This window comes from Triticum urartu, chromosome 2A, assembly GCF_056163025.1.
Source record: "Triticum urartu cultivar PI428250 chromosome 2A, HENAU_Tu73, whole genome shotgun sequence".
Lineage (NCBI taxonomy): Eukaryota > Viridiplantae > Streptophyta > Magnoliopsida > Poales > Poaceae > Triticum > Triticum urartu.
The window spans coordinates 429,425,075-429,438,294 of NC_141874.1; positions in this window are offsets into that span (position 1 = coordinate 429,425,075).

Genomic DNA, 13,220 nt, shown 5'->3' on the forward strand with positions numbered 1-13,220 from the left:
TCTAGTTGGCCAAACCAAATCGATAGTTTGAAGAGACTTGCAAAGATATCAAATCATGCATATAAGAATTCAGAGGAGATTCAAATAATATTCATAGTTAAGCTGATCATAAATCCACAATTCATCGGATCTCGACAAACACACCGCAAAAGAGTATTACATCGAATAGATCTCCAAGAACATCGAGTGGAACATGGTATTGAGAATCAAAGAGAGAGAGAGAGAGAGAAGAAGCCATCTAGCTACTAGCTATGGACCTGTAGGTCTGTGGTAAACTACTCAGGCTTCATTGGAGAGGCAATGGTGTAGATGTAGAAGCCCTCCGTGATCGAATCCTCCTCTGGCAGGATGCCGAAAAAGGCCCCTAGATGGGATCTCACGGGTACAGAAGGTTGCGGCAGTGGAAAAGTTTTTTCGTGGCCCCCCTTGAAGTTTTTGGGGTATTTGAGAATATATTGGAGGAGGATCTAGGTCAGGGAGTCACCGAGGGGCCCACAAGTGTGACGCCCCCGATTCAATCGTACACTAATCATACACGCAAACGTGTACGATCAAGATCAGGGACTCACGGGAAGATATCACAACACAACTCTATAAATAAATAAGTCATACAAGCATCATATTACAAGCCAGGGGCCTCGAGGGCTGAAATACAAGAGCTCGATCATAGACGAGTCAGCGGAAGCAACAATATCTGAGTACAGACATAAGTTAAACAAGTTTGCCTTAAGAAGGCTAGCACAAACTGGGATACAGATCGAAAGAGGCACATACCTTCTACCTGGGATCCTCCTAACTACTCCTGGTCGTCGTCAGCGGGCTGCATGTAGTAGTAGGCACCTCTCGAGTAGTAGTAGTCGTCGTCAAGTCAACGGAATGATGAAGCGAAAAGTTCTTGAAACCATGGGTACGACACAAACTCGAAATCAAGCTTGTTGTTTAAGGTGAAAGGGGATGATGAGGAAGATCGACGTAAGCTTAGCTATCGTCGCAAATTGGTGCGCCGAGAATAAGGACCAGGTAGCACAGTTAAAATCATCACGATAATGATATAGCCAAATAGGCTAGGAATGGCTTGAAGGATTATTAAACTCATAAGCAACGAAAAATTACTTAAGAGTTATAGAATCGGAGTGCGGAATAGATTCACTTATTGGTGTTCTCGAGTGACAAACAACCCAGCACCCATGAAGTGACAATGAGAGGGAAAGGTGGTACTTCATCAAAAGTTTCATAAGATGTAGTGCAATGGCATGATATCATCGAGATACCAGGGGTAATACTCGAAGGTAGATCATAATAGAGGTTGGGCAGGCATATTGATCTGTAGAAGACAAGTGCTTTAACTTGTCCGAGAAATGGGATCAAAGAAGAACAATCATGGCCGGAACCACGGTTGAAAAGGATTAAACATAGATACAAGACAAATTTATAACAAGGGGATTATTATTATTACAAGAAGCTTCGATGATAAGTTCCACATCGGGTCCATGGGCATGAACGCAAAGTTCAAGGTCGACTCCCACTTCTCCAATGCTTAACCTTTCATTCACTTCTCACTTTTCGAAGAAGTTGTAATTTTTAAATTTTATCTAGCAAAACACCAGAAGAGTATGACTCGTGATAACTCTTGGGTTTACCCGGATCTGGGAAGGCATATAGGTTCGACCCTTAGGGGCATCTTGGGAACTTATACCACAAGATTCAATAGTAAATAACACAAGCTCGAAAGTAGAGCATGGTTGCCAAGACAGAGGATACAATTTACTAAAGGCATTATATACTCGTGGAAAGGCTCACAAGGTTATTGAATATTAAGGACGATGTCGGATGAAATCCAACAATGGATCTAACGATCCACAACGGAGCTGATGTGAGTATCGGTACTCTATCAGAAGAAGAAAGAATGCAAGGGGATCAGATGATAGAAACAAACTGACTAACTCAAAGCTCAATTGCACAGGAATTACGATTCCAAGTTAAGGGATCAGAAGCAGTGCTCTGAATAGGGACGGATAAGTTGAATAGTCTTAGAGGTACAATCGTCGGCAATTTGATTGGTCGAGAACCAACTCATGTTTAAGATGACGTCTGAGCCGAACGAATGAATTCTAGGAACTGATTGAGGACTACGAGCATTCGCAACATATTAAATCAATGGACTCAAAATGATAGTGACAAAGGCTGCCAATAAGATTACTATACTTATGGGCTTAACCATAATGCAAGCAAGCAAGAATTTCAAGAGCAATAAGTGCTAAGGATTTTCGGAAGATCGAATATTATTTCGAAGACCTTAGTGAAACACATAAACAACTGGGGAAGGGCGCATACTTGGTAAGTGCGAGGAATTATCCATAGGGGTATTCAGGTGGCTTAGAACTGCAAGGCAGTAGGCACAAAGTATTCTCGGAACAATAGAGAGAATTTTCGGCGTATCTTGTAATAACAAGATCAATGGGATTTGAAAGGGCAAGCGTATGTAGTTATCCATAATGATACAATAGTGGTAGGGAATTTGCAAAGGCGGTGGGCACAACTGTCTTGAGAGAACATCGGAGATTATCTTCGGAATCTTCTGGTGCAGCAGGCAATCATCTGCAATAAGGGGAACTCCAGATGGACGTGATCACGAGATCCTAATGTTAGAGTTAGTAAAACCATTTAAACCCGAATAGAAGAGAGATCAGAGTCCTAGAGTATAGACAAGGAATAAAAGATCCTAATACCACCCAAATGGCGACGTGGGCCCGTAAAGCACACAACCATGTTAAGTTTTGTAATGTCTAGACTCGACTTCGGCCAAGGAGTTGGAAGGGGGGTTCCTACAGGCAGTCGGCTCTGATACCAACTTGTGACGCCCCCGATTCAACCGTACACTAATTATACACGCAAACGTGTACGATCAAGATCAGGGACTCACGGGAAGATATCACAACACAACTCTATAAATAAAATAAGTCATACAAGCATCATATTACAAGCCAGGGGCCTCGAGGGCTCGAATACAAGAGCTCGATCATAGACGAGTCAGCGGAAGCAACAATATCTGAGTACAGACATAAGTTAAACAAGTTTGCCTTAAGAGGGCTAGCACAAACTGGGATACAGATCGAAAGAGGCGCATGCCTCCTGCCTGGGATACTCCTAACTACTCCTGGTCGTCATCAGCGGGCTGCACGTAGTAGTAGGCACCTCCCGAGTAGTAGTAGTCGTCATCGACGGTGGCGTCTGGTTCCTGGGCTCCAACGTCTGGTCGCAGCAATCGAGTATAGAAAGGGGGAAAAGAGGGAGCAAAGCAACCGTGAGTACTCATCCAAAGTACTCGCAAGCAAGGAGCTACACTACATATGTATGCATTGATATCAAATGGAATAAGGGTATCATATGTGGACTGAACTGCAGAAAGCCGGAATAAGAGGGGGATAGCTAGTCCTTATCGAAGACTACGCTTCTGGCCACCTCCATCTTGCAGTAGAAGAAGATAGTAGATGGTAAGTTCACCAAGTAGCATCGCATAGCACAGTCCTAACCGATGATCCTCCGCTCGTCGCCCTGTGAAAGAGCGACCACCGGTTGTATCTGGCACTTGGAAGGGTGTGTTTTATTAAGTATCCGGTTCTAGTTGTCATAAGGTCAAGGTATAACTCCAAGTCATCCTGTTACCGAAGATCACGGCTATTCGAATAGATTAACTTCCCTGCAGGGGTGCACCACATAACCCAACACTCTCGATCCCATTTGGCCGGACACACTTTTCTGGGTCATGCCCAGCCTCAGAAGATCAACATGTCGCAACCCTACCTAGGCACAACAGAGAGGTCAGCACGCCGGTCTAAATCCTATGGCGCAGGGGTCTGGGCCCATCGCCCATTGCACACCTGCACGTTGCGAACACGGACGGAAGCAGACCTAGCCTAGCAGGCGTTCCAGTCCAATCCGGCACGCGCCGCTCAGTCGCTGACGTCACGAAGGCTTCGGCTGATACCACGATGTCGAGTGCCCATAACTGTCCCCGCGTAGATGGTTAGTGCGTATAAGCCAGTGGCCAGACTCAGATCAAATACCAAGATCTCGTTAAACGTGCTAAGTATCCACGAACGCCGACCAGGGCCAGGCCCACCTCTCTCCTAGGTGGTCTCAACCTGCCCTGTCGCTTCGCCACAAAGTAACAGTCGGGGGCCGTCGGGAACCCAGGCCCACCTCTACCGGGATGGAGCCACCTGCCCCTTCAGCCCCCATCTCCGTACAGTATCATAAGTAATGTAACAATATAAAGGGTATAACATATGCCCGTGATCACCTCCCGAAGTGATCACGGCCTAGTAGTATAGCATGGCAGACGGACAAGGGTGTAGGGCCACTGATGGAACACTAGCATCCTATACTAAGCATTTAGGATTGCGGGTAAGGTAACAACAGTAGTAGCAATGACAGGCTATGCATCAGAATAGGATTAACGGAAAGTAGTAACATGCTACACTACTCTAATGCAAGCAGTATAGAGGAGAGTAGGCGATATCTGATGATCAAGGGGGGGGGGGCTTGCCTGGTTGCTCTGGCAAGAGAGTGGGGTAGTCAACACCGTAGTCGTACTGGGTAGCAGCGGTGTCGGTCTCGGTGTCTAGCGAGAGAAGAGGGGGGAAGAAATAATAAATATTAAGCAAACAGATGCATGGCATGACAAAGCGTGATGCTAGGTGTGCCCTAACGCGGTATGAGGTGGTACCGGTGAAAGGGGGGAAACATCCCGGGAAAAATCCCCGGTGTTTCGCGTTTTCGGACAGATGAACCGGAGGGGGAAAGTTGCATGTTCGCTATGCTAGGGATGCGTGGAAGACGAACGAGCTGCGTATCCGGGTTCGTCTCGTCATTCTGAGCAACTTTCATGTAAAAAACATTTTCATCCGAGTTACGGTTTAATTTGTATGAATTTTTAAAGTCTATTTCATTTTCTAAATTTTTTAGATTTAATAATAATTCGAGTCGACCAAGTCAACTTGGCTAGTCAAAGGGGTAAGTGTGGTCCACATGTCATGGACTATTTAGCAAAAAAATAACTTATTTAATGGGGCCTACATGTCATCTACTACTAGACTATCTTAGCACAAATTAATACGTACTAGCTAAACTATAGTACTAATTTAAACAAGGGCCGGCCACACGCATGGCGCACACACACAGAATGCACTCACACACACATAGCAGCGATTGGCCATGGCTATGGCCTGCAGCGGTAGCAGTAGAAGCAACTGAGCAGCAGCAACTAAACAACGACAACGACTAGCATCATATGCAGAGCAACGGGCAGCAGCAGTAGCATAGCAGGGGCAGTTCGTGAGTAGCTGCAGTACGCGAGCAACAACAATAGTACAAGCAGCAGCGCTAAGCAGTAGGCGGCAACGGCCGGGCAAGCACAGCGCGAGGGGTAGCAGCAAGGCACGGTGGGGCGAGCAGTGGTAGGCAGTGGCGCGAGGCCACACTCAGGCAGGCGCTCGCGGGTTTGCGGCCAGGGCGTGGCCGGATGGAGCTGTAGCCATGACAACCATGGCAAGCACAGGAGCAGCGGCAAATGACACAGATCAAAAGGGGAAAGCGAGGTAATCGGTAGTGGGGCTCACTCGGTGCTCATGAACGAGGTTGGGAGGTCGGGGGCGGCCCGTAGTAGTGACAACCGGCGACGAGATGCGGCGGCCGCAGGCGGGGAATGACTCGATGCCGAGCGTGCGGTGCGGCCCGTCTTGATTTAATGGGGGTAGTCGAAGGAGTAGACGACGAGGGAGCTCGTGGACATCTTGACGCGGCGAGGGGAGGCCGGTGGCCGCGGGATCGATGCGGTGACGACGACAGTAACTCGGGGACGAGCAAATTTTCAAGAAAGAGGGCGAGCAAGGGGATAAGTGAGGGTTAGGGTTCGTCCAATTCGTCAGGGGTCTTCTTATCCATCTCCTGGAGTGCCCAGATGATCGACACGGCGACAATCGGCGGCGTGGACGGCGTGCGTGCGTGCGTGCACAACATCATGGCCTCCTCTGCTCTGTACAGAGGTGGGAGGAAAAGCCTTTGTGGGCTGGGCCAAAACACTATAGCTACATAAAGCCCACCCGCACAGGAGCTTGTTGGTTTTTTTTCCTTTTACTTATTTCCCTATTCTGTTTTCTTTTAGTCTCTAATTTATTTTCTATTCTAAAAAGATAAAATTAGTTCCTGATTTAGTATAATTAAATATACTACTGCCATATTAACTATGGCACCCAAATAAAATAGTTTAGTATTTTACTAAATATAAAAGGCATTTATTTAATTTTTTAAGATGTTGTTTTATTTATTTTAGAGTATTTAAATAATTTATAAAAAAGTGGTTTCACCACCATAATCATCTAGGATTTATTTGCTACATTTCGAACACTTTAGATTTAATATTTCAAAACTTTTATTGTCTGACTTGATTTTGAATTTGAATTCGGAACAAGATTTGAATCATCGTGAAACTAACAATAGTAATCATGGTGATGTGGCATCATTAGTAGATGGTTACTGTAGCTTAATTATCCAGACGTCACAACAAGGCCGGGGGGCGTGCCCTCTACCCTTGTGGCTGCTGGGGAACATAGTAATTTCAAAAAAATTCCTACGCACACGCAAGATCATGATGATGCATAGCAACGAGAGGGGAGAGTGTTGTCTACGTATCCTCGTAGACCGAAAGCGGAAGCGTTAGCACAACGCGGTTGATGTAGTCGTACGTCTTCACGATCCGACTGATCAAGTACCGAATGTACGACACCTCCGAGTTCAGCACACGTTCAGCCCGATGACGTTCCTCGAACTCCGATCCAGCCGAGTGTTGAGGGAGAGTTTCGTCAGCACGACGGCGTGGTGACGATGTTGATGTTCTACCGATGCAGGGCTTCGCCTAAGCACCGCTACAGTATTATCGAGGTGGACTATGGTGGAGAGGGGCACCGCACACGGCTAAGAGATCAATGATCAATTGTTGTGTCTATGGGGTGCCCCCTTACCCCCGTATATAAAGGAGCAAGGGGGGGGGGGTGCGGCCCGCCATAGGAGGAGGCACGCCGGAGGAGTCCTACTCCCACCGGGAGTAGGACTCCCCTCCTTTTTCCTAGTTGGATTAGGACTTGGGGGGGGGGGCAGGAGGAGAGGGGAAAAGAAAGGGGGGGGCGCCGCCCCCCTCCTTGTCCAATTCGGACTTGGGGGGGGGCGTGTGGCTGCCCCTTGGCCGACTCTCCTCTTCCTCCACTTGGGCCGATAAGGCCCAATAGCCTCCGGGGGGTTCCGGTAACCCCTCCGGTACTCCGGTAAAATCACTATTTCACCCGGAACACTTCCGATATCCAAACATAGGCTTCCAATATATCAATCTTCATGTCTCGACCATTTCGAGACTCCTCGTCATGTCCGTGATCACATCCAGGACTCCGAACAACCTTCGGTACATCAAAACACATAAACTCATAATAAAACTGTCATTGTAACGTTAAGCGTGCGGACCCTACGGGTTTGAGAACTATGTAGACATGACCGAGACACGTCTCCGGTCAATAACCAATAGCGGAACCTGGATGCTCATATTGGCTCCTACATATTCTACGAAGATCTTTATCGGTCAGACCGCATAACAACATGCGTTGTTCCCTTTGTCATCAATATGTTTACTTGCCCAAGATTCGATCGTCGGTATCTCAATACCTAGTTCAATCTCGTTACCGGCAAGTCTCTTTACTCGTTCCATAATACATCATCCCACAACTAACTCATTAGTTGCAATGCTTGCAAGGCTTATAGTGATGTGCATTACCGAGTGGGCCCAGAGATACCTCTCCGACAATCGGAGTGACAAATCCTAATCTCGAAATACGCCAACCCAACAAGTACCTTCGGAGACACCTGTAGAGCACCTTTATAATCACCCAGTTACATTGTGATGTTTGGTGGCACACAAAGTGTTCCTCCGGTAAACGGTAGTTGCATAATCTCATAGTCATAGGAACATGTATAAGTCATGAAGAAAGCAATAGCAACATACTAAACGATCGTGTGCTAAGCTAACGGAATGGGTCAAGTCAATCACATCATTCTCCTAATGACGTGATCTCATTAATCAAATGACAACTCTTTGTCTATTGTTAGGAAACTTAACCATGTCTGATCAATGAGCTAGTCAAGTAGAGGCATACTAGTGACATTGTTTGTCTATGTATTCACACATGTATTATGTTTCCGGTTAATACAATTCTAGCATGAATAATAAACATTTATCATGATATAAGGAATTAGACAATAACTTTATTATTGCCTCTAGGGCATATTTCCTTCAGTCTCCCACTTGCACTAGAGTCAATAATCTAGTTCACATCTCCATGTGATTTAACACCAATAGTTCACATCACCATGTGATTAACACCTATAGTTCACATCGACATGTGACCAACACCCAAAGGGTTTACTAGAGTCAATAATCTAGTTCACATCGCTATGTGATTAACACCCAAAGAGTACTAAGGTGTGATCATGTTTTCCTTGTGAGAGAAGTTTAGCCAACGGGTCTGCCACATTCAGATCCGTAAGTATTTTGCAAATTTCTATGTCAACAATGCTCTGCACGGAGCTGCTCTAGCTAATTGCTCCCACTTTCAATATGTATCCAGATTGAGATTTAGAGTCATCTGGATCAGTGTCAAAATTTGCATCGACGTAACCCTTTACCATGAACCTTTTGTCACCTCCATAATTGAGAAACATATCCTTATTTCACTAAGGATAATTTTGACCAATGTCCAGTGATCTACTCCTAGATCACTACTGTACTCCCTTGCCAAACTCAGGGCAGGGTATACAATAGGTCTGGTACACAGCATGGCATACTTTATAGAACCTATGGCTGAGGCATAGGGAATGACTTTCATTCTCTTTCTATCTTCTACCGTGGTCGGGCTTTGAGTCTTACTCAATTTCACACCTTGTAACACAGGCAAGAACTCTTTCTTTGACTGTTCCATTTTGAACTACTTCAAAATCTTGTCAAGGTATGTATTCATTGAAAAAACTTATCAAGCGTCTTGATCTATCTCTATAGATCTTGATGCTCAATATGTAAGCAGCTTCACCGAGGTCTTTCTTTGAAAAACTCCTTTCAAACACTCCTTTATGCTTTGCAAAATAATTCTACATTATTTCCGATCAACAATATGTCATTTACATATACTTATCAAAAATGCTGTAGTGCTCCCACTCACTTTCTTGTAAATACATGCTTCACCGCAAGTCTGCATAAAACTATATGCTTTGATCAACTTATCAAAGCGTATATTCCAACTCCGAGATGCTTGCACCAATCCATAGATGGATCGCTGGAGCTTGCATATTTTGTTAGCACCTTTAGGATTGACAAAACCTTCTGGTTGCATCATATACAACTCTTCTTTAATAAATCCATTAAGGAATGCATTTTTGTTTATCCATTTGCCAGATTTCATAAAATGCGGCAATTGCTAACATGATTCGGACAGACTTAAGCATAGATACGAGTGAAAAACTCTCATCGTAGTCAACACCTTGAACTTGTCGAAAACCTTTTTGCGACAATTCTAGCTTTGTAGATGGTAACACTACTATCAGCGTCCGTCTTCCTCTTGAAGATCCATTTAATCTCAATGGCTCGCCGATCATTGGGCAAGTCAATCAAAGTCCATACTTTGCTCTCATACATGGATCTCATCTCAGATTTCATGGCCTCAAGCCATTTTCGCGGAATCTGGGCTCATCATCGCTTCCTCATAGTTCGTAGGCTCGTCATGGTCAAGTAACATGACCTCCAGAACAGGATTACCGTACCACTCTGGTGCGGATCTTACTCTCGTTTACCTACGAGGTTTGGTAGTAACTTGATCTGAAGTTACATGATCATCATCATTAGCTTCCTCACTAATTGGTGTAGTAGTCACAGGAACAGATTTCTGTGATGAACTACTTTCCAATAAGGGAGCAGGTACAGTTACCTCATCAAGTTCTACTTTCCTCCCACTCACTTCTTTCGAGAGAAACTCCTTCTCTAGAAAGGATCCATTCTCAGCAATGAATATCTTGCCTTTGGAGCTGTGATAGAAGGTGTACCCAACATTTTCTTTTGGGTATCCTATGAAGATACACTTCTTTGATTTGGGTTTGAGCTTATCAGGTTGAAACTTTTTCACATAAGCATTGCAACCTCAAACTTTAAGAAATGACAGCTTAGGTTTCTTGCCAAACCATAGTTCATACGGTGTCGTCTCAACGGATTTAGATGGTGCCCTATTTAATGTGAATGTAGCTGTCTCTAATGCATAAACCCAAAGCGATAGTGGTAAATCGGTAAGAGACATCATAGATCACACCATATCTAATAAAGTATGGTTACGATGTTCGGACACACCATTACACTGTGGTGTTCCAGGTGGCGTGAGTAGTGAAACTATTTCACATTGTTTTAACTGAAGGCCAATCTTGTAACTCAAATATTTTACTTCTGCGATCATATCGTAGAAATTTTTATTTTTGTTACGATGATTCTCCACTTCACTCTGAAATTCTTTGAACACACGTGGCAGCTTGACTTGGGCTACAAGCAAAGCTGACTCATCTAGCTCTGGATAAGATTTGCTCTCATTGTCTTCGCTCGAATACATAGGATTTTTGGTTGAGCATCACATCTGTCACTCTGACTTTGTTCACTGGGACCCCATTTAACAGTACGGTGGTTCCTATGACTCAATAAAGAAGAAAAGGAAACTACGAAACAACTTTGTCTTCGCACTCCATAGTCTTCAAGTGAATGTCTTCACATGTCATAATCTTCATCGTGAATGTCTTCACGAACCACCATTATCTTCAATGTCTTCACACATTTTTAGGGGTCATCTCTGGTAGGTAAACCGAATCAATAAGGGACTACTACCTGTGTTATCCTGCAATTCTCACAAACACGTTAGTCCCTCAACCAAGTTTGTCGTCAATACTCCAAAACCAATTTGCCTTCCTTTTTGGGTATAACCCTTGGCAACAAGTCTATTCTTGTATTTTTCAACAGTATCGTCAGATCTAAAGTTTCTTTTGAACACCCATTTATAAGGAGAATCATTGATCTCCAAAGTACCTTAACCAAGATAGAATCCATCTCACTTTTAATTCCTATCATCTACTCCCTCCGTCCCAAAATAAGTGTCTCGAGCTTAGTGCAAATTTGTACTAAAGATAGTACAAAGTTGAGACACTTATTTTGGGACGGAGGGAGTAGTAGTTTACATTCGGAGATGAATATAAGCTTCTGAAATGGTAGTAGGAGTATCATCCACATGGTATAGAATGAAATTATTACCAAAAGAGTTCAAAGTCCTTTATCCTTTTTTCATGAAGGAGCTTCTTTGTCATCCTCATCAGAACTTCTGTCGCTGTAAAGTGAATGATCCAGGATAACATTCTTGACTAGACATCCTTTGTATATCTCTTATAGGAAAAACATCCTAAAAATTGGTTGCATTTTGGATTGGTACCTACTTATGTCAAGTACTCCATATATAACCATTGGAAATTTATAAACAATGTTATGTGCATCATAGCTAAGAAATACACAACCAATGGTCTTTGGTCCAAGCTAGTTTTCATTTCTTTAGAATTGGCAGTTGACTTTCACCAAACCACCCCACGTACGCTAGTACGATAGTGTTAAACTTTTTTCCCATCGTTCAAATGAGGCAATCTTGTTCTTTTGTCAGACCTCAATTTTAGATATGACATGAAGTAAATATCGCATCCTCACATCATTCCTTTGATAAAAAAAGTTATGTTTATCATGGCGTTAAGCAAACTAATTAGAGTGAGGTTTTTCATTTCTAGGATCCCGTTAGATTAAGTGGAATTGGGAGGTGTCCTTTCATGGATTATACCATGTTAGCAATGCATTAGAAAATTTCTCTCCACCACCATCCGACCAAATCCTTTTGATCATTCTTTCGAGTTGTTTTACAACTTTGCCCTTATAGATTTTGGATTAATCTAGACCCTCATCTTTATCTTTTATAAGATACACGTAACAACATTGATTGGAATCATCAATGAAAGTCAAGAAGTATTTCTTTCATATTTTTTCAAAACACAATTCATCTCACACAGATACAAGTGATATAAAAGTGGCATAAACATGACAAAAATTATCGATGCGCTAGAGATGTATCAACATACCCAAGCTTAATCCCTATTCATCCACAAGCTGGTACATAGTCTTCTTTGTTGTCAATGCTACCTTATCTTGAACATGATTATCAGATGTAGTTCCATAAAAGTTTAACTTAAGAATAGTGATGCAGAGAAATTATTTATAATTGATAATTAACAAACAAAAAACAAACATACAAATAAACTTTCTCAATTTCACTATAAATCAATGCATAATGTTAATGTTCTTCCTGCCAAAGGTTAAGAAAGAATATCAATATTGTATTGGGAACTTAGGTTCGGCTGTTGTATTTCCCAATGTCTTATAATATTTTATATAAACCAACTCAAATTCAACCAAGCAAAGCAACTACCTGGACTTCTGCACAAAATTCAAACCAAACTTAAGACAAAGATCAAAAGGGCTCAGCTCCGTGGCTGCGGCGCCAGAAAAAGTTTCGTAGCCTGCAAGTGCACATGGTTTAGTTGTAGCCTTTTTGAAGTAAGAGTATCGATCCCATAGGGAGCACATGAATCAATCATTTGTCTCTTGGATGGTGCAAATATTATGCATGCAAGTTATGAGTAACCCAAAGTAGTAGTAATATAATATAAATGGTGTAGAAACATAAAACTAAATATTGAAATGAAAGTAAACATTGATAGTTGCAAATGAGTGTCTTGAAACCAATCGGACTAAAGAGTTCTCGAGAGTCTGGAGTTCCCTCTAGTGGGTGCGTCTATTGTGGTGCCTAAACACAATGCTATGTCAGATTCCTAAGCCACTTTGCATATTTCTATTTGTGGGCAGAGCGGGTACAGACACATGCATATACTTGGCAGGCTCGTTCACATACACCACCACCGTTCGTCCCCACTCTGGTTACCAAACAGTGATTAAGGGGGAAAAGTACCCCATGGATGCAGCCTATAGGTGGTCTTTATTTTACCCCCTGCTGCAACGATTCAGGACGAAGGGGGATGGGGTCAGTCATGTCACCCACCAC